The sequence below is a fragment of the Nesoenas mayeri genome, assembly GCF_963082525.1.
Source record: "Nesoenas mayeri genome assembly, chromosome: 1".
NCBI classification, from domain to species: Eukaryota; Metazoa; Chordata; class Aves; order Columbiformes; family Columbidae; genus Nesoenas; species Nesoenas mayeri.
This window is the reverse complement of record NC_137541.1, coordinates 72,115,571-72,142,021: the sequence shown is the minus strand read 5'-3', so window position 1 is coordinate 72,142,021 and position 26,451 is coordinate 72,115,571. Positions and strand designations below refer to the sequence as shown.

Below are 26,451 nucleotides of genomic sequence, written 5' to 3'. Positions count from 1 at the left end.
CTTCCCAGTGCTATCATTGTTTTCCTCTGTGTGTTTATCTGGTGATAAGCAGACAACCTCATAATACCACAGCCAAAGAACACCTGTAAAGAATTTACAGAAAGTTGATTAAATGCTTTAATAACCACACATAGGGCTTTAATATTGTTAATTGATTTGGGAAGGAGAAAAGAAAAAGGAAAAAAAAAAAAAAAGCTTGGAAACTACTTTAAATTTTTCATTTCAGATTCACAAATATCACAGCTGTTCTGGAATGATCACTGCACAGTGTGGAGGTTTTTATGTTTTATGTTTCTTATTTTCACAGATAGCTTCCTGAAAGGTTACACCACTGCTGGATACGAGAAAGAACCTACAAGAAACAATCATAAACCGGTTTTTGGTACCATTTACTTGTTTCTCCAAAGCAATAAAAAAGAAACTTAAGGTAAGAGAAAAATAAAGGGGTGTTATGTTCTTCAGCTACCAAGAAGGTTAAACTGACATGCGTGTTATTTGAGCACATTGCGCAATAGAACAACTGACTTTGCTTTCAGACACACAAGTGTTTTGTTGGGGTCTACGATGTGTGTAGTCTGGTTCAGTGGTTCCTAAACCGTGGTCAAGAGAACACTGGTGGTCCAGGAGGCCATGGTAAAGGGTTCACAGCTAATCCACAGAGCCATATTAAACACTGTTTTAAATAGTGTTTTCAATTAAAAGTTTGAGGATAATGATGCCTGGTGGTCCACAAGAAATTGTGAGGGTTGATAGCAATCCAAAAAAGTTTGGGAACCTCTGTTGTAGTTCCTAGTGTGTTCTCTAAAAATGTGTATTGATATTCACTCCTCTCTTCTTCACCTGCTAGCTGAAGTCAAAGCCAAGACCAATGTTTTAAAATGTATCCTGTTGGGTTGCAGGATTTCTTTCTTCACCTCCCTCAAAAAAAAAAAAAAATCTTTGCTTATTCTATAAATTGGAAGAGTAGAGATATGAGATATAATAGAAACTACATATATAGATACATTTTTCCTTCCTCTTCAGGATAAGAATAAATGAGCGGGCAAAATGAGACCCAGGAAAATTTTTGAGTTCAAACACCTTTGAAAGACATGTAGAAATGCTTATAAACAAGCAGAAATATATTCCTGCTGGGCAACATAGCAGCTGTGAGCTACAGTTCAGTAGATTTACTCAGAGATTAACCAGACAGAGGTTGCTTACATTGTATGTTCAAGCTCAGTGTGTTCCACAAGTATTCAGACAAGTTAAGCCATTTTACCATGGCCACTGTGTCCATGACCTGTCCGTGAGTTTTCACATGGCACTTCCTTTGAGCAGTTCTGTAAAACTAAAGAATTTCCTATATTTTTCTGCCTTCTACTGCCCCTTGTTCCCATTACACTCCTGATTACCTTCAAAAATAGATGAAAACATCTTTCCTGCACCCACTTGAAAGCTATAGCAGTCATGGAATTACCTCAGGTCATGGGATAATACAAAATGGAAGCTTATTTAGAATTGACTCTGGAAGATACTCTGGAGTCAATACCAATGGAATTGATTCTCTGAAGATATTACTCTTCTGTTTCAATGCAGCTATAACATAAGAAGGGTTCCGAAATAAGATCTGGCTTGAAAATCAGATTCCTTTTGCAAGTTAAGTTGTCCTGCTAAGACTTAAGGTTTTTTGGGTTTAGTGTTTTTTTAACTAGAGAATGTTCCAAAACTCCTCTTGAACTTCAGTGTAAGCATTACCTCAGCAGTTCTCTAAAGTCCTAGGGTCAGTAGAGTCTATCAGAAAATGCTGATGGAGGAGGAAGGGGAACTCCTGTGCCCAAATAATGTGTCTGCCATACACAAAGCTTTCCATTAGCATGTCATCTCTTGGAAACAGTTCTAAGCAAGTCTTTGTTAAACAGCTAAAAATATTTAAGTAATTATTTCTGTGATATCTGAATGGAGAACAGTAATCTCATTTAATGGAATTTTCTAAGATTTTAAAAACATTTTTGTTCTGCAACAGAACAGAGACAAGATTTTCCAGGAATACTCATGGAGAAAGTTTATAAATACGAGAAGATTTGGGGTTTGACCCAACTTTGAAGCTAGTTTGTTGGGGTTTTTTTTCCAGGGAATATCCTAGCCACGTGGTTATTTGGCACTATATATGCTCACTATCCATGTCTCAGGAGAAAAAAATCTTGTTTGACTTTTTAATGTTTTCTATCATGTAGGCCAGAAATCTGTGGAGATTTTATTTTGGTGGAAAATACATGTTTTTGTGTGACCCTTTAGTTCATCCATTTCCCTCTTAGACATGCCTGCTCCGATTTCAAAAACAGATCTGATTTAATTCCAAAATACAGAATTTCTGTTTTCATGAATAACGTGAATGTTACTCCTTCTGATCTAATAACTGTGTGATCTAAGAATTCCAATAGTGGGTCATCACCGGTATTCATTGAAATGAAGCCTTTTGTCTGTGGTGAAGGTGCTGAAAGTCACTTCTTGCAATCTTCTGAGCCATGAGTGAAGTCTTGCCTGTTGTCTGCTGGTCTGAGTTGCTGCCATTTGCTTGAATTCATTTGCATTCTGAGGGCTGTATTTTTAAGGTCCTCTAATACCCAGTAATGCAGGCAGTTGCTGCTCAGACAGACAGATATTTGATCATTGCTTCCTAAAGTGAGAGATTTCTGGCAGATAGGGTGAGAGGAGCTTATTAATCCGTTGTTGGAGTCCTGGAGCAGCCTACACTTTACCTCTAATTTAGATGTCATCTCTAAGTTTTAGACTGCCAGCTGAGCACTAAACTTAGCGTGATCTGATGTGGAAATTACTACAAGTTACATAATTGCTATCCTTTACTACACTCCAGCACACATATATACAGCAGCATATTTTCAGCATGTAACCACTATCAGCTGAGAATCATATATGCTAAATACAGATTTTGATCATTTAGCTGGAAGTGCAGGGTTAAAGATTTAACTGTTTCATAGTTATTAGCATGGCTTCAATTTTTTCTGAGTAACTGGATGAGAATATTGTTGTTCCACACATAATTCTGAAATAGCTTATGTCAGCAGCTACTTGAATAAGACTGCCACTGAATGTCAGCTATTACAACTGTAATTTAACTTGAAATATTAAACTATAGAATGTATGTTGTTTAGCCAGCAATTTGCTAAATCTTAGGTCAACAATGATAGAAAAAAATCCTGCATGCTGCTGTTAAACAAAACAAATTCCTCATGTACTTACACAAGACACCAGATTGATTATATGACACAATACAATACAGGCCAGTGGTAAAAAGAAATGAACCACCACAGAAGTTTGATTTTTTTGCCAACCCTATCCTTTTCAACAAGTCTTCTTTTGCGAGTGAAAGCTGAGGACACGTTGAGTCATTTTTTTATGGGCAAAACACAATAGATACCTCTAGATGAGTAAACTAAAACTCGGACAACTAAGTAGGGCTGGATGAAGACTTTCACAGACAAGTTTAGTTCCTTTGTAGTTTTGTATTTTATTCAACACACTCATTAGCAATTCTCGAGGAAAATAGTACAGGCTCTTCTCTTTGGGTTCTATCCAAGGGCAACACAAGTCAGCGAGAGTTTTCTCACTGTCTGGAGCAGATCCCTTCTCTATTTGCATTTTCAGTTTAATTAATTTGGGTCTTCTTCGATTATAATCTAAAAGCAGGGATTGGTTTAATTTCTCTATCCCTCTAATTTACTACACCTGATGCTACATGTCGGAACTATAGACCACTGAAATGACTTTGTACAAGCAGAAAAAAGCACTGTAGAAAAGCAGGGCTGGCAGGACCCTCAGGAGTGTCTCTAATCCATCCCCCAAACCTAACATAGACTTATAACACAGGTGTCCTTCACAATAGCCTTTTATTTACCCTACTCTTAAAGATCTTAAGTGGTGGGGATTCTAAAACCTATTCCAGTGCCTCAGGATCCCTGTCGGTCCACATTTTGGTAATATTAACCTGAAATTGTCTTTCTGAACACAAACCCACTGCTGCTTTCTCTACAGATGCCAAGAACTCATTTCTCCCTTCTTCTAGCAGCAGCCCTTAAATATTTAAAGACTTCTACTCATTTCTAGATGTGTTACACCATTAGTCCTTACAGAGTGGTTTCAGGATCTTTCCCCCTGCTCTCGCTGGGCTCTCCCAACAGGTTGGTCTGTGCCTTGTGGTGCTGGAGATGTACAGGGAGCTCTGGCTGAGGCCTTGTCTGCTTGGGGCTAAAGCAGAAGGAGCTCTTCATATGTCTGCTATGTTTCACTCCTGTTTACTCATGCCAGCATGGTGTTTTCACAGCAGCAGGATATTTTTGACTCTTGCTCAGTTTGCAGTTGTCTTCTGTGCAGCTGCTATCACACCAGATGTTCCCCATCTTGCATTTGTGCAGCTGATTATTCCCACATATAGATCTCTATGTATTTGCTGTTCTAATTTGCCTCCTCTTACTTTTTCTTTTTTCTTTTTTCTTTTATCTTTTTCTTTCCTCTTTTCTCTTCCTTTTCCTTTTTCCTTTTTTCTTCTTTCTTTCTTCTCTTTTTCCTTTTTTCTTTCTTCTTCTACTTTTTCCTTTTTTCTTTTTCTCTTCTTTCTCCTTTTTTCCTTTTTCCTTTTTCTTTTCTTTCTACATTTTAATTTTGTCTTTTTCTTCTTTCTTGTTTTTTCTTTACTTTTTTCTTTCTCCTTTTTTATTTTTTCCTTTTTCTTTTTTCTTTTTTCTTTCCTCTTTTTTCTTTCTTTTTTCTTTATTATTTTTTATTTTTTATTTTTATTTTTTCTTTTCCTTTTATCTTTTTTCCTTTTCTTCTTGTTTTCTTTTCTTTTTTTTTCTTTTCCTATTTTCTTTTCCCTTTTTTTCTATTTTTTTATTTTTGCTTCTTTTCCAGACCATTTCTCCAGAGCATTTTCCAGACCATTTTCAATTTTGACCCAAACTTCTTCCAACTACCCTACAGTCCTTTCCAGCCTGTTATTAGTTGTAAATTCAAAGAGCAAAGCTTATTCCCCTTGGTCAAGTCAAGAGTATAACACTGACAGGTCCTAGATCCAGCACAGATTACAATGGTCTAACTAACCTAGTTAGTACATCCTTTCATTTTGATAACTGCTTTCCAAGTACGATTTCCAGACAGTGTGTAACCACTTGGCATTTCCTTAGTTTTCTTATGAGAATGTCATATAAAGCAGTGTCAAAAACTTCATTGAAGTCCAAGATATATGGTACAAACTGCTGCTTCTCTGCTTCTGAGGCCCTGGGTGGCAAAAGAAGGAAATTAGATTGGTTTAACATGATTTGCTCCTGACAGATCCTTGTTGACTGTCATCTCCTTGTTTTCAGTTATGAGCTTACAAATGGGTTTTTGTTCCCATATGTTTTCATTTACTGAAGTTAAGCAGATTGGTCCTATAATTCCTTTCTTTTTTTTTTTCTTTTCTTTTAAACAGAAGCAATAAATTTGTCTTTCAAATTCTTCTTAATTAGAATTCTCCACAAGTGTTCAGTGCTAACAGCTGTCAGGACTAATGGCTCTAAAATGGCTTCATTAAATGTTCTGAGATGAGGGGCAGCTAACTAGAAAGATTCAACCTGTCCAAATATTAATACTTCTCTCTATCTAATGCTGAGATGGCATTCCTCTGTCAATGATATTAGCTTTATCATAATTTGTAAATGATGATGACATTGTCCTTGGTTTACACTCTCCTGAGCGGTCCACTTTACTGAGTAGTGGACCAGCCTTTTTTTCTTCATCTTCCACTCACTGACAAAGCACTGAGTGAATGATTACTGTGTACCCTGTTGTCAAAAAAACAGATATAGTCATCCATGGTAATGAGGTTTCCCTTGTAGAACCTGTGCTTAGAAGTGCTCCTGAATAATGAACCTGGTGCAGATTGAATACCTGTTACCTTGGCAGGACTTTCTAGTCAAATCTGGTGGAGTCTTCTGATGGACACATTACTTAATGTTCCCTTTAGAATATTTTTTTCCCATTTCCTCCCTAAAATATATTTTTCTACTATGGTCTAATTAAAATTCTCCTGTTTAATTTTATTTCATCCACACAGGTCTGTTTAGTTGGCCTAGAGCTAGAGCAGAAGTTGCACATGATTTCAGTAGCTTTTTCCTAGGCTGCACCTGTTGTCTGTTTCCAACTACACTTGGTTGGAATGCAGACCAGAGCAGATTTCAAAGCTGAAAACGTGTAGTGCTGTGACATAATGGTTTATTTTCAGATTCTTCTCTTATTCAGCAATTTTCATCTCTAGACTCCCACTAAGTTTTTATGGTTGGAGGTGCCAGAATTTTGGCCATGAGTTTAGAATCACTCTGTTAACTGGATTTTCTGCTGCTTATGTGGGTTAGTCAAATTTTACTTTAGAATGAGTTGTGTATGAGCCGCATTTCACACTTGCCATTTAGCAGGTCCTTGCTGGCACTATTTATATACTTTTAGAAGTATGTCTATTAAAAAGAGCCATTTACTATGCCTCTGTCTTTCACATTTTTTCAAGCATTTTTCCAATTTCATGGTTATTTTCTAAAGGCTTGATGGTACTTTCCACAGTGGTTTCTGTAATGAGGCTTCCAACAATTTACAGGGCTTTTTTACTTCATTTACCCCCAAAACATATTCAGTTAACTCCTGGCAACCATGAACAATAGTCAGCATTTCTGTTCCAAAGTGAGCATAATTCTGTTGTGTTTTTGACTGTCTTTTGGCAGCATGTCCCTCGGTGGAGTTTTCTGGGACAGCTCCTGTGAGGTTAGTAAGTTAGCTGTGATCTTTGAAAGGATGTTTAGACATGCCAAGAGAAATATGGAATCTTGAGGCTCTCCCCTGTAAAACTGTGTTTGTTGTAAAAAACAATCTGTATCTCAGTCTTAACAGAAAATGGGGAAATCGAGTTTTAATCCAAAAGAACCACTGCTTGTTCTTGCCAAGGTTTAGTCAGAACATGGTGCTATGCATTCATTTAAAGAACACACAAGAGCATGGCTTGAGAAACACACAGCACACAAAGCACAAGGGGGCAGTTCCCAGATACACTGCGTACCATTGAGAAAAGCCTGTGCAGTGTCACAGCCGGCTGTGTTTTCACAATGCTGCTGCTCATACTGTCACGGTAGTATGTGGGAAGCAATAGCTGGAGCAGAGAGATTGTCTCCTGCCTGCGTTCTCTTCTGGACTTAGTGACATCCTGTTGTGGAACTTAATGATTCCCTGCTGAATGTTGTCTGCTTTTTCTTTTCAGTGATGACTAGCGGTTTCATATGTCGTAATATGTGAAAGCTCAGCTGGAGGCACCTTGCAGCTTACTGGGCTATTAATTCTTTGCACATTCTCTCAGAAAGCATGGACTCCCGAAGGCACCTTGGAGAAACTGTGTCCTAAAGTATGCTAATATCTTTAAATTAAATGGGGCTACGAGGAATCAGATGTTGTTATATATTTTATTATATTCTAGTTTATTAATTCAACCACCTCAATCTATTCACTATAGCAGTTCTTATGTGCAGGATTTGCCAATGCAATGTGGTGTCTTTTTTTAAGGGCATTTCACAAGGAGAAATAAAATGACATTTAAGAAATAGGGAAGGGAATCTATAGCTATGTGGGCACATATTTTTCTTTTTTTTTAGGCTTACTCTTGATAGTGTTCTTACACTACAATGTGGCCTGTTAAAAGTTTTTGAGATATCTGCGTGGTGCTCAGCAAGGGAAATGTTGTCTGCTCTGATTTAAGAAATAGAAAATATACTTGCCACATTATCAAAAAACAAAACAAAACAAAACCCAACAGAAAAGAAACCTCCACTGTGAATCTGTCAGAGAAACGGAGGACAGTAGTACCACATTTTTAAAGAAAAATTATTTTCTGGTCAGTTTAATGCTCACTTTAGTAGGATACAACAACACAGTAGGTTGCTACCAAACCATTTTAGTTACTGACATTTTCATGTGTGTGGATTGTATAGGCTTGAGTGTTTAGTCAGTGAATCAGCTCAGAATGGATATTCTCATTGACTGTCAATAGACTACATATCCAACCTAAATTATTCTATGATTCTGTGTTTATATTTGACTTTGCTATAGATTCAATTTCATAAATGCTCTGTCATCCCTGCTACCATGCTCATGAATATTAAGAAGCCATCGCCTTGCAGTATCAGACCTTCTCGGTGGACTCTCTGCTGGGTCAGTATTTTAATTAACTCATTTCAATCATTTCAGTTGCCTGACATAACTATGTTGAAGAACAACTCTTTAAAAATAAATCTGCACTGCCATTTGCATGAAGTCATCTTTTTCTGTGTTATCTTATGTCACTTCTAACCTAGATAACAAATCCCTGAGGGCAGTGGTCATGTCTGTATTCTTTTGTAATTCACTGTGCACACCTATGCTTTGCTGTAGAAACATGTTAAATAATAACACCTTTCAAAGGGTTCACTGAATTATGAGTACTTGTAAGCACCAAGCTCCTATACCTGGGCATGTCAGAGTGTCTGAGGGTGAGTGCTGTGGATGCAGATGTCTGTGTATGCTACAAATGAAATTTCAGCACTTGCTTCAGAATTTCTTGAGGCGGTTTAGTTAAATCATGAATGTTACCTCAATACATTGTGCAGAGCCTATTAATGTGCCATAATTCTTGAATTACAGGTATACTACCTAGCTAAAATTGGTGTCAGACACAAATCTGTTTGTGCAAGAGGTAGTCCTCGCCTTAAGAAGCCGCATCTTTCAGCTGGAGAGAGCAACAGAAGAGATACAATTACCTCTCTTTCACAGGGGCACAAGAAGGTTAAGGAATTCATCCATAGGGCAGAAGGACCTGTAAGAGAGCAAGCTGTCCTCTTGTTGGATTCTCTTTGTGGGGAGCTACCAAGGAATTTAGCTGTAGACTTCTTAATGAACAACCGAAACACAAGTTCTACTCTGTTTTAAGGTAGGATGCCCATGCAGCTGCATGGAAAGAAAGAAACAGCATGTCCTGGGACTAGGATTTCTCTCTTGTGCGCTTCCACCTACTGTTCTAGCACAGTATGGAACTTGTCATTACTGCCAAAGCTATAAAGAGATTTGGACACAGCAATGCTCAGCATCGCCATGCCTGCCAGAGAGGGACGCGGTATTCAGAGTCCACTCCTAACATTCTGCATTCACATCTCCTCACATGCCATACCTGCATAGCATTAGATCCGCATCCTACCTTTACTTTTAATTGAAAAAGTAACTAATTTAAATGTCTTGCCAGAAGTTTTGCTGAGGTTGCATTTGCTTCTCTTTCAGAGAGATGCTAAATGTTTTCCTGTCTCCATTTGGAGCTGATGACATTTCTTGACAACTAGTAAGACATGTGCAACTTTAAGCAGGATCTTAAAAGCTGGCTTCTTCAATTTGTCAGTATAGTCTTTTTTCTCATACTCACTTTTTATGTTAGCAAACACAATTTATATATAGATATATATATATATTAATCTATAAACCTCCTTTTGGAAACATGTAGAAAACTTGAGCAGTATCAAGCAAAACTAGCCCAAGACATTTTGTAGGTATGAGATACTGGTTTTAGATTAGATGCCAATGTTGACAGTAAAAAAGATTTATTACATTTACAGGACAAGAGCCAGACACCTAGAGCTAGATCTGCAAAGGGATGTTGGCTCTAAAGTCTATCTTTCAGATGTTCTGCCACCTAGTATTTTCTATGTGGCTGGGATAGGAATCCAGCCTTACCAAGCACTGAGGGAGTTAGACACCAAAAATCAAGATTTCCAGAAGCTATCAAGCTGGATGGGGAAGCCCCAAAACTGAGAGCAGAAAATGCAAAGAAAGGAGAGCATCTACACTTATCCCACCATAGACTTAAGCTAGATTTCCCTGCAGAGAGAGCCTTTCCAACTATGCTGGCAGCAGTCATCTAAGTCTAATTGCTGAGGGTATACAGTGGTTTTAGAAAAGGAGATCCCACCCCTAAAATATTCCACTATCAGTCCATTATCCTGTTTTATATTCTGACTGGGGGAAAAAAAAAAAAAAAATGTGTTGCAGTAAAAGCCAGAAGATGACTTTGTTGGTTTCACTAATTAGGATAAAGATACTCTACTGAACATCATATAACTTCTTCTAGTGTATTTTTTTCTAGGGTTTTTTGAGTATCATTTAACTTGATTCTATCAAGTACAGAATTAGAATGAGTTTATATAAGGTATTAATTCTACTTAGTAATAGCATTTGTAAAATAAAGGTTATGAAGAGTAGCAGTATCATTTATTAAACTGAATCCTTTATAGTAGGCATCTACTTGGTCTAGACAGGACCTCATAAATAAACATTTATTTAATTTATTTGACTGATTTCCGCTCTAAATTCAGAGTAATATCATTAAATGGCATAACCATCCATCATGTTGTAACTTTCGCTGCAACAGCAGTACAGGAGGAGTATTGTGTTAAACAACTATGAAACGGTGATATCTAGAAATACCTTGACCTCCTCACCCTTTTGTGGTAATAGCAATGAATGTGGAGGAAGTACTACCCAACCTCAGAAATGGTGATAGCCAGGCTGGAGGCTCTGAAAAGCATTTTAGACTACAGGCCATGGAGAAACAGTTCCTGTGTGCCTGAGATAGAACTTTCCAGGCACAGAAATTATTAAGCTTTCATCTTGTCCAGTGACCCTGCTCTTCAAGGTGGCCTCAAGATATTCTTCAAAAGTGTATAGACATAGAGAAAAGTCTATTTCCTGTGCTTGACCAAAAAAAAAGTGTCAAATAGTGTACTAGATTGTTGTCTTTACCTATAAAATTCTGCACAAGGACATAGCAGAAAGGTTCTTGTTGTATTTGCTGGGAGTTGCTGTTGGATTGTCTCCTGGAGGAAAATTCTACATATTGTTCATTAAGGCTGCCTAACAAATCTTTTGCTCACATGAAGTCCTAGCATGGTTTCTGATGCCTGGAAGGACACCTTAGAAGACCAACTCAACATGTCAAATTTCACAAGCAAATCATAACGTGAGCACTATGGCTGGTGACTGACCACTCATTCTTTAGGTGCGAGGGCTTTAATGTGTTTCTCTGGTGCATTCTTGGCAAGGTAGGGTTTGACAGGTGTGATATGGTGCGTCCTGATGTGGCTGTTTAGGACGTTACCACTCCTGTGGTAGCAGAAGGACCATGCATCGTGGATATATCTTACAGGCCAGCCCAAACCAGCCCTTCCTTGGTGGGAGTAGTGTAGAGGCTGGGTTTGCAGATCATGACTATGAGCCTGCATTGTGCTCTGCTAATTTTGCTGCAGAGGCAAGGTGCCCTTGCTTCAAGGCGTAGGGCAAACAGCCAGGCACTACCCCCATAAGTCACTGGCATCCCCTATCAGAGCTCAGATTTTGTGGAAAGCAAATGAGAAAGTTCTGGTGAAAGGACTGGGTTGAAAGTTGCTTTCTGATTCACTTCAATATTTTCCAAATGCTCTTACACTACTTGTGTGGCTGCATTCACATTTATGATACATTTGAGTTGCCTGACAGTCTTTCTGGGAGGAGAGCTAGATTCAAATAATGATGTCTGCCCTTCTTGGTGTTTGAAGGATCTTTCCCTGGTAGTCAGGCTTGTAACCCCAGTGAACAAGACACGGCACAAATCACACATATGAAAGAGATTTAAATGAGTAAAGAGCTCAGAGGGTTTTGGATAAATACACAAAGTTTAGATTCTGGTCCAAACCTCTCTGGTTTGCAAATTGAGTCTGGAAACATCACAAGAGCAAAGATTTATTTTTCAGCTCTGGAGTTTCTGATCCTGATAGGAGTTGGGAAGTGACAAGACTCACATAAACAAGGAAGAATTAAATTAAGAATTATATCAAGAATGGTGTTTAATTTGAACCTCTCCAGCTAACTCTACCAGTCAGGTTGTCTTCTGTAGTAGACTACTAGTTGTTATTTATTTTCTGTGTTGTGCTAAGCTTGTGTTTTGCCAAGTAGTGAACAAACTCACCCCAAGATACTGATTCACACAGGCAAGAGTTTGACAAATGGGTGGATTCTGGCCAGGTGAGTTCAGCTGAAAACACTAAATATTATGAGGATAAAATGATCAAATTTCTAGACCACCAAGAGCTTTCATTGTTTTTAAGTGCAATACCCTAAAGCGGAAGGATGAGTTTTAAACAAAGATCAGAAGCAAGATCCATAAATTTTTAAGGTATTCCAACTTCAGACCAGGATCCAGGCTTTGTGATTAAGAAAACAGGGACAATTCTCTTTCTGCAGTATAAATACAAGAGTATTTAAATAGATAGACTGGTATTAGCACCAGTCTTCGAGACACTGCTTACATAAAAGTACCTTTAGAAAACACTAGCAAGTGTCTCTACTGCAAATCTGCCATTAAAACAAGATGTGGGTCTCATTAAATGAGCTTTTCAGCCCCCCGCTTTGTAGCAGCCCGTTTCCAGATCTGAACTTTGAAGCTGACCCCTGTTTTTGTGATGGGCCAAACCAAAAGCCAGATCTGAACACCACTGAACTCTGGGAAAGTTCAAATCTATCGTTTGTGGTTCAGGTTGAGCTCTAATTAAAACAAACCAGTTAGAACATCTTAAAACCAAAACAAAACAAATGTTTCACGTGAAAAGTCTTGGATTAGGCTATATGGTACCAAGTAGTGTTTTTGTCTGTCACATGATGTAATGTTCCTCTGGCTAACACAAAGTGACAGCATGCACGTGCTGCTGCATGAGATATTCTGTGCAGATCAGACTTTGAATTTGACTTTGAGAAGGACATAATATTCATTGAAATACTTCATGCTGTGTAAAGCCCATTAGCAATCTCACTGCCTCTCAGATTTGAGGGTAGCCTGCTGCCTCCAAACTTTCCATGCCCATCCCTCATAGCACAGTAGTCCAGGGTCTTTTAAAAATCAGTGTCTTGCCTTTCTTGAGTGAAGTTTATGCCTCATTTTGTCATAAGTATGTGGAATATTGCTACTAATGCCTGAAAACAGACAAGAAAGTGCCACTGCAGAAACTTCAGTTGCGTAAGAGGGCAGGGAAATCCTAGCTAATTCCTGCTAAGAGCTTCTGTTTATGCTGGAGTTAATATTATAGTGTCTATAACAGAGCAACATGGTTGATCAATGGACAAGAGAAAAGCAAAAAAGGGAAGGGAAGGGAAGGGAAGGGAAGGGAAGGGAAGGGAAGGGAAGGGAAGGGAAGGGAAGGGAAGGGAAGGGAAGGGAAGGGAAGGGAAGGGAAGGGAAGCTGGTTTCAGCATTACTGAACTACCAAAGTAAAAGAAAATGTGAGACAGGAGAAAAAGAAAGGGAAGAAGAGAGAACTTGTTCAAGCCCCATCACTGGGGCTTGAACGCTGTCATCAGGATGACACTGTGCACGAGTAGCTAGAAAAAGCTTCTTCTTTGACATGAAGATTTACTAGAAGAATCACAGCACACATACAGCAACTGTATAGTAAGTAACCAGCAGTGGTTACTCTTCCTGTGGGCTTTATTCTCTCTGTTTAATATTACGTGTAAGTACTGAACATGTACGTATTTTCTGTTTGTGAAATTTGAGTTTAGGCTCTTTGTGGACAACTGCCTAAAGTTTCCAAATTTTCTCATAATAAGCTAATAATCTCATCAGGCCTATTATATCAAGATTTTTCAGTATTGTCTTTTTCAGGCCTGGAGTTGGTTTCTAGAAGAACAAATCCTTCCATGACATTTCTGTCCTTTGTTTCCTGTTTGGATAAGAAGACCTTAACAGCAACCATTTTTGTTTGAGGATCTCAGAGTACTTCAGAGAAGTTTAAGTGGAGGTTAGTCCACATTAATTAAACCTTTCAATTCCCCACTGAAATTACTCTTCTTTAGTCTTCAGACAACGAGGTATGAACTGACTTGCCCAAGGTCACAAGAAAAGTATATGGCCCAGCTAGGAACAGAATCCAAGTCCATTATCTCCTGGTCCATGCTTTAACCATAAAATGATAGTTCTCACATTGAACTAGGAGCCACAGGGTATGTGAAAAATGATAGGACGGGAATTGTGTTGAGCTTCTCGAGGATGCCTTGCTCTTAGCTTGGACAAGGAGAACAAAAAATGATTTTATCTGTTCAGAATGAGTACCTCTCGTGTTAAAGAATATGCAAACATTTTCACTCTTTACTCAGAAGAAATTTTCAGTTCAGGCATTTCTTTGCTAATCAAATTGTAATTAAAATAGCAACCTTTCTAATTAATCATTGGCTAGCAATATATTAAATTCTAAGGATGGCAACCTTTAAAACACACCAAAACAACAGGAAGCAGTAGAAGACACATCTATACAAAGGAATAAGATGCTCACAATATTTTTTAATGCATCAGTTTTGTAATGCTCATGGAAGAGTCTTGCCAAGAACCTACATATTACTTTACAATATTCTTTAAAGCAAGAAGTAAAACAGAATAGGAAAAGAGACTGACTCATGTTACAGATGATAATGTATTGATTTGCAGCAAATCTAGTTGAAAGAATCACATGGTCTTGTCACATTTGGAGATATATGGCAGAAAATACATGCTTATCAACTTGTGCTAATCTTTCTCCGAGTGTGGAGTACCACAAGTGCTTAGGAATAAGAAGCAGTTAGAGAATAAAAACCACTTCACTGTTTAGGAAAGTTCAACACCCTTGATGTGCAATTAATAAAATATCCCATGTGTTTCTCCTGGGATACTGGCAGTGAAGTTTTTCCAAAATACTGACTTATACATCAAGACTATCCTTCAGAAATGCCCTGACCTCAACCTTCTCCCAGCTGCCTACCATTAATAGCCAGAAGTAGCCCAACTTAATGAAACAGCAAGGCATAGATATTCTGTGCTGACAACTTCTGATTTTGGAACCTGTTCATTGCCATCCACCATTACCAATTTTGCCTGATCCTGGCCCATTTCTTTGTCTTTCCTGCTCCCTTTACATGCATTTGTAGACCTGCTACGCTCTTTCCCACTTCCTCACGTCTCTAGCCAGGCAGTTGACAGGTTTCCATCGCAGAGATTGAAAACATACTTCATACTAAATGTAACAGAATAGTATGACCAGCAGGTCCATGTTTCAAACACATTCAATTTATATCGCAGCTGAGAATAAACAGCAAGGGAAGTAACTTGGTGGGTTGCTGGAGGTTGTGGCTATCCTTTCTTGTGGAACATGTCTCTGTCACTTACTAAATAGGTGCACCATCTGGTGGTAATTTTGGACTCCCACTTGTTCTTAAATTTCCAAAAAGCAGTGGTGAAGTTAAGCTTGTGGTTGGAGCATATTTCTTTTCCAGTATCTGTCTGAAAGTCATCAGCTAAAACAACTTTTGCAGGTACTACTAGTGAATGAGTACCAAGAATAGCTAGGACTTTAAATGAAGATCAGGTTTCCATGTCTGTTATGTAAGGCAAGCAGATATAAATTCATGAGAGATATCTCCCTGAGATACATGGAGAGGTGGAAAAACTTTGTCGACAAACCAAAATTAGATATCAACAAGCTTGATACCTAATTAGGGAGTCTAAGCTTCCAGGGTAGTCGACAATGACCTCCAGACAGTCATGCAGTCAAATTAAGGTCCAAATTGCACCCTGGAAGTGCTTCTCTCTCTTCTTTGACTATACAAGGAGTATAGGTTCACTAGGTATCTTAGACATCTCATGCAAATGCCTGGAGCTATGTGGCATGCAACTGGGCCAAAGGAACAAAGTGAGGAAGGAGCTCCCCATTTTTCTGCCTCTGTTTTTTTAAGTCCTTTCATTCAACAACAGACAGAAACCAACACTACCTCTTGTGCTGTTCCTCTCAGAAAATGCAAGGTTTCACTGACCATGTCACATGGCACATTGTGTGAAGACCTCTTCTGAACAGAATGGGTACGGGCTGAATCAGACAGAAAACAATTTTCCACAGTGTCATGAGGAAATGAGAGAACACGTATAAACAAATCATGATCCATGTGTAAACTTTGTTCATTTTAGCAAGTTGAATATAGCTCTCCCGTCTACAGCAATTCAGTCCATGCACATTGATCTTCTATCTAGAGATAGAAGTGTCTTCTCCCAGTGCACCAGTGAGCTTTCTGGGGAGCAGTCTACTTAAAGACTCCTCAGCCATCCAAGCCCACAATTTACACTGACACTGGTTAAGTCTTAGAAATCATCTTTCTTTCACAGTCCCCGAAATTGGAGGTTGGACCTCTGAGTGGCCACAGCATTCTAGATTGCAACAGATTACACTTGTGCCTAAAAGTTGTCTCACAGATCCACTTAAATCCTAAGGCCAAATCTGATCAAAACTGGATAGGTGTGACAACTTTTACTAGCTGAAGGACTTACTGTCAGCACCATCTTGAATGCTGGCTTTCACTATGACTTCTGTATTCTGCAAAACACTTGGGCATGCATTTAAAGTGAAACACTTTTAAACCCTCTTTTACTTAGTAGGACTTAAAATGGAGGGTTTAAAGTTAAGCACATATTGGGTAAACAGCACAACTAAAGTTGTTGGCCAGTTTGAGTCCTGAGAGAACAGCCACCTTAGCTATATTCCTTAACAACTACCATGCTAATTTATTTTTTCAAGCCTCCAAATAGTAGATAATTAAGTGCTCTCTTTTGCTTTCTTTATTTCTCTCATTTTAATTTGACTTATATCAGTAACAATAGTATTATACTTCACAGTTATGAACATACAATATGTCAATAAGTAATAAATTACAGTCACGGGTAATTTAATCCAATGCTGAAAAGTCATGCACAATACCCAGAAAGGAAATTTTATCAACTAGAAAATAAGATATTTGTTGGACATATTTTGGAATATACCAGCCATTTCATTAGAAAAAGAAATTGCTTGTGACTAGAGAACAGGCAACAAACTATATGGATCGATAATCTAAGCCTGAATGCTAAAACATTTCTTTGCAAACCAAAATGTACAGATCAACAAATGCTGTGCTTTTTGTAATGTTTGTAAATGTCTCTCAGTGCTTTTCAAGCTTTTCAATTTAGAAACAGGTGGTTTACCAAACAAAGTGTATCCCAGAGAACAGAGGAGGAAAGGGAGGGATGCTGCTACACATGTAACTCTCAAGTCTAATGTTATGTTTAGCCTGTCCTGCTTGATGTAGAGGTTGAACTAGATGACCAAACCTATCATCTGTAATTCTAGGGATGAGATTTTGACAACATAGTGAACCGCAGTAGTAAAGCTCAAGGAATCTCCAAAGTCATTAGAACCCCGAGTTACTACAGGATCACGTATCAACAGGTTAGCTGCCCTCCTGTGCCGCCTGTCATCTTACGTAAAGAACTTTCCTTGCCATGGTAAGATTTGACGGCAACTGCCTGTTCACACAGTTGCTCTGTTCTTAAAAAAATCAAGTGTCATATGGTTGATTTCTATTTAACTAATTAGGTTTTAGCTGAGTCCTTGCTATGAAATCCAGCTCCAATTTGAACTTCTGCTGATGCCCAAAAGCCAGGAGCCTTTTTAGTGGCTGTAAAATCCTGGCTCTGGTGAAAGCAGTGACAAAATGTCTACTGACTGCAATAGGGCTAGAATTTGGCCTCTGTCATGTTGGATTAAGCCCAGTACCACTTTATTTAACATTAAATATTATTTGCCTTCCTGTTTTAAGTGTGCATTACATTATAAGTCATTAACCAATAGGACTGCGATACTGGAAGTAACTAATTGAGTCAACATGCTATGGATCCTTCCTAGCCAGCAATTTTATTACAAAGTGACATAAAAAATTTGACATTAAAGGAATATTAACATTCCTAGTGAGGCACTTGGAAGAAATGAAATGCCAAACTTAATGTTGCTATGCAAACTTAGTGCTGTCGTGTCCAAATTTTAGTAGAGTATTCAATTAAATAATAGCCTAGAATTTGCATACTATCTTTTCCACGGGACCTCTGACTCACTCATCCCAATGCAGACCAGAAAAGTAACATGGAAAATGTTATCCTGAGTAGCTAAAGACAAATTTAAAAGCAAGAGAAAGGGAGGGATTTTGTTCTGGCCAGTGCTGAGGAGGAGATGATCAGACTCAGCCTGTAAGGCCACATTATACACAACAGTACCCTTTTCCACCACAGCTAATTACATATTTATTGTAACGATTGCAGAGTGCCAAATACCATAAGTACCCACCCCTCTCCAAAAAAGTGTTTCTTTTCCACATCAACACTTAAATGGAGATATTCCGTTTAATAAAATGTAGCTCCATTTAGTTTTGAGCTACTGAAACAAAATATTAAACTGCATCCTCATGTCAGTCCATTGTTGTTTTGAGAGCATAATGGCCTTTTCTTAACCTGAGGTTTCAGGTCACAGGAAGGCAGTGTGTCATGCTATGTGATGTCTCCTGTCAAGCTGTGCAGTGTGTTATGGAACAATATAGCTTAGAATACATGCGGAAGCATGAGAGACCAGAGCTCATGAGATACAGAGACTTGAGTCTCCCCAGTTACAGTTCCCTGCATCAATTTACATCAATGCACTTAACTGATTTAAATTAAGTGCACTAACAAACTGAAACAAAGTTGGCCAGAGTGAGGCATATCAGCATATTTTAGTTTGAAAACATCTCCAGTAAAACATCAGTTCCAAATAATCTTCGTTTTTATATGTAAAAATCAAACGAAACATCATTTTAAAAAGTTAGCACTTCCCTCAGGATGGATATTCCAAATTTCATTCAGGTCAACATCTACCATTTCTCCTCCAGCTGCAGGCCATGCAGAGTTCATTAAGTAATTGTACTAACATATTAGTGCTATGTTTAGAATAAGGATGTCTGCCTTTTAAAGCAAGCCTGCTGCCAAAGAGGCAAATCTTTAAATGACAACAATAAGGTTTTAGTTTAAGAGAACTCATACTTTTCTTCAAACTTTTCCTTGAGGGAAAAGCAAACACAGTTGAGCTACACTTGAACTGGACAGTAGTACCTTACAAAAACACTAGGGCATAGAGATTATAAATTGGGAAATATAAAAATTTGACTATTTGTGGTTGGGAATCATTAAATGCTACAGACAATATATGCTAGACATTTCTTTTATTAGAATACAAAGAAAAGAGATAGACACGATAAAATTAATGTAGCAAAGCAACATTTTTTCTAATGTTGTCAAACAGAATTTATTACTGTTGACTCATAATTTACAAATGGTACTGTCCACTCATTTATCTTTTAATCTATGATTTGCAGTGTTTTGAAAACATTAATTAAGCTTCATGGATCATTATGAGGCTCTGGCATATAAATACATTTTTAAAGCACAGATGAATTATCACCCACAAATTGTTGAATTGATTCACTAAGCTGGATATCCCCGTCCTCTCAAAATAGGACGTGTCTTTAATATGATTGTACTTCCTTAGAACAGAAAGATATTTTTATTTTTCTAAAAACCTCCAAGTAACAGAAACCTAGTAAAATGAAGGAGTCTGAACCTACAAGTCTCACAATAGACTGTCTCCTCAGTTAAAATAATATAAATTCTTAGCACAGTAGTTGTTTCATAACTTTTTTTACCAATCCTTCCCAACTTCAGCTGCCGCCAGCTGGGAAGTTTATTTTCTTACTCTGGTTTGGGTTACTTTCTTGCTTTTCTACTGTGATAGTAAAAAGCTTATCCACCCTTCCACAGCCAGAAAGTATGAACTGTTTGAATCAACCGATTTCCTTCAAAGTTGATAATGAAAAATAAAATAGTCCTCTCACTAACTTTACCTTGTAACTACTAGAATATTACAGCTTTTATCCCACTGTTTAGTCTTCCATCTAAACGAATTGCACTGGAAAATTGTCATTTTAAGGCAGCTTGTGTGCCTTGTACTACTTACCCTACTGCCTGTACGGTAACTACTACAAGTGTGTGGGTCTTTAGGTGGAATAGCCCACTGCTGTTCCAGCATGGCTTTTCTGCCTTTTTAAGGCAACTTGTGGGATAGTCACTGCCACAACTGAAATCCTTCTGTAATAATATATATCTAATAAGTTAAAACAAATATACTGGATATCCTTAAGGTTAAGGATATTTTTGTTTCTAATTCCAGCAACAACATCTCACTTGTGAAAAGAAATGCACTGTTTGAGGCATTTTAAGAGAAGGCTTTGCAGTGAGCATTTGCAGTTTGATAAATCTTTCCTGCAAAATAAGCAAAGTGAGGTAGTCCTCAGATTTTGGGGCTTTTTTCCCCTTTACCAACTGCCTCTATCTGCCTGCCTGTCAGTTACCCAGCTGGTAGGGGTGATAGTCCATTATGCATGTCTTCTTAATTTTTTTTCCTAGTTCAGCTTAATAATGAGAAAATTCTCTCTTGAAATAACCAAGAATTATACATCTTGTTACACATCACTGTGCTTCTATTAAAAACTACCCTTGCATAAGCCACAGATCATCACATTTGCCATGGTATTTGTACTATCTACTAGTTTAACTGAATCACACTTGCAAATGCAATGTCTCTGCAAGACATTTTGTGAAATGGACATTAACAGTCACTCCAAGGTAGCCGTGCAAGTAATAAAGACACAGTCTGTATTGTTCCTGTGCTGTCTTCTGGAAGTCACAGACAGCCTTAGAAATGTGACTGATTTCAGCTGATTGAATGCATCCTGTGCACCTCTCTCCTGTCATCCCAGGCAGCTGCCTGCACTAGGAGTTGGAAGGTGATGCCAATCCCCTGAGAAGCCACCTCTCACACTGAGATGGTTTTTTTTACCATATCCTAGCACCAACGCAGACAGCCAATTCAAATTGCTGAAAACAAGTTTCTTTCTGATCGGTTGCTTGAATGCTCAAAGGACATTGCTGTCTGGGCCCACGCTATATGACAATAACAAGAAAACCAGGAATTTTTCCACGTTAGGTCCAAAAGCCACTGTGCAATTGAGGTTCACAATAACTGACAAATGCCTAAACCAATCATAGCACCTACTGCTATGACAAAGATAATTACTGCCTTTCCGTCAGTGAAGTGTATACCCTGCTCTGTATCATATTTAAAATAATCTAATTCCAACTCATTTTTCCCCTCCAAATTGTTTCCAGCTGTATGATTCCTTTCTTTCCCTCATATTGTTTTTATTGGATATAACGCAAGTCCGTAAAGATAGATTTTCCCATAATAAATACACACATGTTAGAATAATAAACATACAGTCAACCTGATCTATGAATATTACAAAGCATTAATAAATACATAACTAACAATAGAAATTGATTAAAAATTGGAAAATTATTACAAAGTAACAGAGAAAAAAATGGCAGGAGGAAAGAAAGGTAAAAAGTATAATAGAAATGTCCTTACTTTAGGCAAACTATCTGGATTCATTTATGGTTCCCTTCAATTGACTTGCTGATAGTATTAAAGCACAAGTATGGCTGTAAAGCATTCCTAAGAACGCCCCTTCTCTTCATGTATTGGAAGCTTTCTGCTCATACTGAAAGCCAAGCTTTCCAAGTTGGCCAACTCATACCATACTAGACCCTACTGTGCTAGATTAATGTATCTGCTTGGATGCAAATTTCTATTTTTGGAGAATAATGAGCTTCTCTACTCCTCCCATTTTTGGTAGGAAGTTTTTATGAACATTTGGCATCATGGTTAAACCACCATCATAGCCCAGAATAAAAATGACTGGATTTGTAAGTCTGAATCTGTATTTAAGCCTATATATGGCATGAACCAAGAATAATTTACTGACTGACACTCCCTGAGCATGTATAATAAGATTTCAACCATTTCTCCATGATGCCATCACTTACGCATCTCTCATGCCCTATTTCCTTGTTCTTTCAGGCCTGCAGCTAAAACACCGGGATCCAATGTGGACTTAGTTACCTGTTTCCGGTACAAATATAGAAAGAATCACTTTTTTCATTAGTATCTTTCCTTTGGAAGATACTCTTCTCACTTAGTCTCCTGTTTGAAATTACGTTGTTGTCTTAGTGGTTTATGTGTGCATGTGTACAAACACATGCTTGTAAATAACCATGACATTCAACTTTATTTTCTGATTGTGTTTCTCAAAATAATTTGTAACGTCTTCTTCACCTGTGAGTTAATAAAATCCACACACAGATTTTGTTAGTCTTTAAAACTGTTGTTTTCTCTCCCATCCCTTCTCCTTTCTGCCTGGAGAGTGGATCAAAAGTTGAGCAAATGCATGGCAACAAGAAGCTGCTTAAGATGATGTCCTCCTGAACCTCCCATGGCAAGCAGGTCTTCAACCTCACTTCACATGCATCCTTTCAACATGCCAGAAAGCAACAGATCAATACAAAATATCAGAGATTAAAAAAAAAAAAACAAAAAAAAACCTCCAGAACTCCCTTGCTTTTGCCTATTTGTTTATTCTTCCCTGTCAGTTGTCCAGTTCAAAAATTTGTCAAATCATTGTATCGAAGACACAGTCAAATGAATACTAGTAAATCATTACCATTTCCCACATCATGAGGCTGACATAGGAGACATCTACAGAATACTTTTGATATCTTGACAAATATATTTTTCAAAACACCTAATTTTTGCCCTGGGTTTAGCACTAGTAAAAGCAGTCTGTTCAGAAGCACTTCCATTTGGAGAATCCCAGTGGAAATGGTGAGTGATTAGTAATTAGCCAGAATAATTGATTGTCAGAGAATAACAGTAAGTTTCACTTCCATTATTGATTCTGACTCCATACTTCAAAGTCTGCACTGCTTACTTTTGTGTGTGTGTGGAGTTATTTGCTTCCAACTGTTATCAATGACCTGTAACTTTTAGAGGTACCTCCATTATTGGTTTCTCCAACCATCATCTGGGGGAATAGAGGCCAGTCCCTAGAGCTGGAGCTCTTTTGCATCAATAACCTGATAGGACCAGAGGCTTTGCTGGAACAGGGTTCTTGCCTTCAAAAAGTTAGAAGGACAATCATCTTTCAGCAATGGTTATCAATAATAGCAATTGATATATCATTAACCAATTATTTTTTAATCCATTTGTTAAAGAGGCTTATAGCAAGAAGAATGAGTGGAGAGTGCAAGAGATGACTTTATGTGAGAAACTGACATGAAAACTAGAGATGGATGCAGGAAGGTGACAAATATGAGTAAAGTGATTTTAGTAGGGAATTTTCTATGGGGATGGCATGATTATAGAAAAGTTCCCAGCTATAAATATACCAAAAAAAGCTATACACAATCCTTGGCTAATGCATCCCATGCCACATCCTTCACTCATGCTACTAATTTGGATCTCTCCATGACTTTTAATCTTTGGCTTCTATAAATCTTTCACACCAACACGAATGCCCCATGCCTAACATAATTTCCACAGTTGTTATTCTGTCCTCTGAACTATTTCAATTGTTTTTAATACAGACTCCCAGGTATTATATAGGTAGTACAGCCCTCATTCACTGATGTACCTCTTCGAAAAAAATAGCTCAGCACCAGTCCAGCTTAGCTAACGTACTGGGGATTCCCCTGGCACAGTAGGATTCTCAGAAGTCACAAGAGTGCACGTTTGCTCCAGTGTCATGCCGTCCGGCTGCCGCTTGGTTGTGGCAGGAAGACATGCATACTTGGAGCACAATGGCACCCAAGAGGTGGTGTTGGCAACAGATGTACAGCTGTTGGAGAAACCTCATGTTGGGTGACTCTGGGAGTTTGCTTTGAATTTGGGGAGAAGGAGTGTTGCACCAGATATAAATTATAGTATAATAACCCTAAATCTGCACCTGTCAGTGCTCATGGTAGAACTTCGCCCCAGTGGCTAAAGCGTAGGTCCTCTCTTTGCCATACAGATAGAGAGCAGTTAATATCATGCTATCATGTCTTACTTGCCCTCTCCTCCTTATGTCCTGAATAATTAGCCTTCATTGTTCATCTTTCTAAACGATTCCAGGAAAAAGTTAGATGAACTTTCAATTGGGGTGAAGTACTTAAGTACTTAAGACTTTTTTAATCTTAATCCTTTCTTCAGTCTATTCAGGCAGAACCAAATGCCTGGTTTAGTGTTCCTGCATGTGTCAGACACAGATGTGTTTTGTTACACAAATGAATATTTATGCTTACAAGTATTTTGTACCTTTGAAGAACTTTTTCTTTTTAGCTTAGTCCTTTTTATTTTTTTTTACTTTTTTCCCCTTGCTAGTGTAATAACACCACTTCCTAAACCATGTCCTTTTCCTAGATACTGACCACATCGTCTCTGGGTGCTACTCCACTAATAAAACAAATAAAGACATGTGGATTATGGGATCCTTTATAGACCTGCATGGAACATATCTGGCTCAGCTGGCAGGGGTCATGTAAACCTTCTCCATCCGTTACAGTTTGTGTGGTTTCACACCCAACAAATGTCAAAGCAGAATCTAGCTGCAACTGCCAAGTTTCATCTGTGTTTGGGTTAAGCCATAAAAGAACCCACCAAATTCCACTTCAGTCATTTCAGAGTTTGAAGAAACCACTCAGGTTCAGTGAAGGGGTCGAAAATCTGGCAAATACTTTGGCAAATATGGCCTGAACAGTAGCTCAAGAAAACCTTGTTTTTTCAGACTTTGTGTAGTCTGACCAACCTACCTGGTCCATCCTTATGCCAAACAATTTTTGTTCTCTGTAGCTATTATTTTGTATAGAAACATTCAGAATGAAAGCACAGGCACGACCTGTCCTCTTTAGGCATTTGAACTGTGCTCACAAGGTTTCTGAGAATGAAAGGAGTGTCTCAGTGGTGAAGAGGATTAATGCTCATGAGTACAAGGACAGAACTGATGAGATGTCACAAGATTCCTAGTTTGAAGAGGAAAGCAGAAGTGGAGAAAGCATTCTCACCACGAAGCTTAGTGATGACACTGACTCTGGTACAACCTTCCAGAGTGTGCCTCTTCAAGGACATAAATGATCTCACAGAAGTTAAAATGACTTACTTGTCGAAGGGTCAGACCATGCCTGCAAGCGTCTGTAGATAAGACAACATAGCATGAAGAAGTAAAATGGTAGCATGCTTGGCAGCTATATATTTTCTGGCAACAACATCATTTTGGGCATCAAATTAAGAGAACCAAGCATAAGACCAACCAAGAAGGACCAGACCTGTGCTTCTAATAGTCAAGACAAGTGACTAGATGTTTTTCTCTTCTTAAGAAACAAAAGTTAGGCAAGAAGTGTTATCTAACAGAACTAGAAATATCTTAAGACAAATGTGGGGGACGACTCCTATGAGCAAATTCATCACCACCAGCTTATCAACATCAAAATCAAATTCTACTGAACTTTTTTCTGAAGTTCAAAAAGTTTGGACTTTTCTCTTGCCATTAATTTGATTTACTGGGTCTTTTTAGTGTTATTTTTAGCCCTCTCCCCTTCTGTGATTTGGTTTGGAGTAATTCTCACAGAATATGACAGATTCTCAGTGGCTGTAGGTCAGTTCCCCTGATGCTAATGGATTTACCCAATTACAACACTTGACAGCCGGGCCACTGTGCCCTTAAGAAGCCCAGACCTCAGCCAGATGCTCAGACTCACATGTTCTTTAAAAAAATATTTAGTTCTATCATTGACTTAAGCATACCTCAGCTTTTGGCATCCATTTCACAAAGGTGTTGGAAAAGAACCCCAAAGCCTTGATCTCCATAGCAACCAAAGAATCATATAAGTTGTTTCCTCTTTGTACAGATGGGATGAAATATTATGCCTTTTTTTCACAGTTTTGATGAGATCTTATGCCTGATCACATTCAGTTGTGTTGCGGTGCAAGACTCACCTGAACCATTGAACTTCAGAAAGAGGTGTCACCCAAAGAAGAATCAGACACAATATTAACAGGCTGAGAAGCTGAATGGCCCTTGTGAGAGCCACACACCACAAAATGTTGTCCCAATACTGAGCAGCAGACAGGATGGAGGATGATAAGTGAACAGCCCTTAGAGGAGAGAGGGAAGGTCAGGAACAGGCTAAGGATACTCAGCTGGGTGATGAGGAAAATAATTACCTCAGTGCTGGAAAAATTTGCATAATCTCTCCTATGAAATAATATCAGATATAGGGTAAATTGAAAGTGATTAATTTAACTTCTGCCAGCTAACAGTTTATCAGGCCAAGGTCCTGTATTGTTTTCTTTGAATAAGTTTCCTGCCTCAGATCACTTGCAGTGTTTTCTTTACAATATGATAGCAACACTAAAATGGACATGCATCACTGATGTATATTGGAAGGTCAGAGTCATATGCACTATACTTCCGTCAGTTAATTGGGACTCTCCCATTACCTAAGTTTTTCGGAAGTCTGCAGAGGGTTTTTTGGAGCTGATTTTAGTTCTCTTTTGACTGATCATAACATGCAGCATGGTTATCATGGCAACTTCTAAAAGG

General features: G+C 38.3%; 1 protein-coding gene across 2 annotated transcripts in view; it reads right to left on the bottom strand.

Moving 5' to 3' along the window:
- Window positions 1-26,451, bottom strand: part of WNT7B (Wnt family member 7B) — a gene marked incomplete at its 3' end in the record, with an annotated part of 94,025 nt that overhangs the window by 13,164 nt on the left and 54,410 nt on the right. The gene's annotated exons all lie outside the window — the stretch shown is intronic.